We start from the raw sequence: 2,206 nt of genomic DNA, 5'->3' as shown, positions 1-2,206 counted from the left end.
ATATAGAATGAGAAAAGTGTGAAAAAATATAGCCTATAGTGCAGGCTGCCTAATTCTAAACTTTAAAATACATTTATTTTTATTTATTTTAACTACAAATTTAAATAAAACTGAAAAAATAATGAAAAGGCAATTATACATTTACACACCTAAGGATTATATCAACCAAAAAAGTAACTGCGTATGTGTCCTCTACTTGGTTCATTCTCATAAATAAGCGGCATTTAAAACAATTATAAACATATAATACACACCTTTTCTCAATATTTAATTACAGCTTCAGATGCATGATATTTTCATCTCCTTCAATCAGGATACACAAAAAGCATGTTCAACTCGGATGGTTGTCGTGGTAATGAACACCGTAAACAGCAACCGTTCACATGTCAGCGCTTAATGCGCATATATATGAATAGCATTTTAGGGAGCCCTTGGCTTTTGGGGGCCCAAGGCAGTTGCCTACCTTTGCCTAATGGGTAAGTCCGCCCCTGGACCCAACAAAGGACAAGCAGTCTGTGGGATAGATAGACAAGCCACCAACAGAAGGCGACCGATTACCAGTAGATACCCACAAGGACCACATTTTCCATTAAAACGATAGACTGTATAAAAACAGATTAAAACCAGTACAATCCCCACCATTACCAATAAAACCATTACAAATTTTGTGATGGTGTCTGTTTTTTTTTCAGCAGGGGTGGCATTCACATAGCTAACAAACGTTTCCAGGAAAAGATGACAGCCTATGCTAGCAGAGAATCAATCCTCCACTGAGATGAATGGGAAGATATGGATCGTTCTCCTCAGGCACAAACCTTACTACCGTCCAACCGTAAACAGTACAACAGCATATGTCTCCATCTGCTGGACTCATTGTGAACTGAAAGTTGGTGATTAGCATGGAAATGTTAACTAAACTCACAAAGACTCAAAGACAACTCACATCCTCATATTCGCTCATAATTTGGCATGGAAATAAAGCAATACATAATAAACAAAGAATAAACTAAGCCTACACCAATTTCTAAGCTTGAGCCCATTTTGGGGGGTCAGTTGTGGGCGTATTTGGATTCCAGACAAAGCAGTGATAAAGCAATGCATGTAGTTTTCTCAAACCGACCAACCTGCTGTTTGGTCATATGATCAGTGTGGGGACAGCTGTGTCCCACACGTTGCTGGCATAAGAAGTGTCTGTTCTGTGACTCAAAGGGGGCAGTGTTGGTGGACAACAAACTGCTAGGCATGATGCCAATTGCATAAGACACACACACACGGCACCAGCAGCAGTTAAGGTCAGGTTTTTCTCAAGTCAAAATAGCGGAGTGTGCAGAGGCTTGAGAAATCTGCAGAAGAATGCACGTTTGTGTACACAGAAAAAAAGATGACCTAATCATTTAGGTCAACACAATGTAACTCAAGGCGGCCCCTATTATACAGCTGACAGTTCAGAGTCCCTCAAACTTAATTGAAGAGTAAATTACCTCTTATACAATACTCAAAAAGACTCCCAGGCCACGAGAAGGGGATTTAACTTCAATAGAAATATCTCACTGCTTGAGATTAAAGAGAGTGTGTGTATGAGCTCAAACAACAGGTCGATCAGTTTATGAGTTTGTGAATGCCCTCAAGTACATAAAACAAATCTGATTTCATCTTGACACAATTTCATAACAGAACAAAATGTTTGACATTCACTCATAATCTTGGGGTTATACATTTGAGTACCACGTAAATGGGGAATAAAGTAAATTCCTTAGTAATCAGACTTAAGACTTGAAGTCTGAAGATCAACAAACCACTGAATCAAAGAGTGTCACATACACTTATGCATGATCAAGGCTGCTTATGCTTTTAAGGATTTTTGAATGTTTGATGTCAAAGGAATAATTGTCTCCACTTCTCCCTGCCCAAAAGCCAATTTGGATGTAGACTGTCACTGAGATGAGAAGAGAAGATCCCCCGAGTTTGCTGGCTTCTACTTCAAAAGGATGAGTGACAGACAAGGACAACCACAAGTAACAAGGACTGGCGCTAGATGCTGTGGACACACTAAAGAAAGACACAGGCTCATGGCTGACATCTTCATGAACTATATGGTGAAGTTTCAGAGGAAATCATGACTGATATGGTAGGACGAACTGAACTACTTCTAAATGCTTGCGAACAAGAAAAAGTGGACTTAAACAGTAAATTGCTGTAAGGAAAT

This window comes from Sinocyclocheilus grahami, unplaced genomic scaffold, assembly GCF_001515645.1.
Source record: "Sinocyclocheilus grahami isolate Dianchi unplaced genomic scaffold, SAMN03320097.WGS_v1.1 scaffold8586.1, whole genome shotgun sequence".
Taxonomy (NCBI): domain Eukaryota; kingdom Metazoa; phylum Chordata; class Actinopteri; order Cypriniformes; family Cyprinidae; genus Sinocyclocheilus; species Sinocyclocheilus grahami.
The sequence above is the reverse complement of the archived record's forward strand: the minus strand, read 5'-3'. Positions refer to the sequence as shown.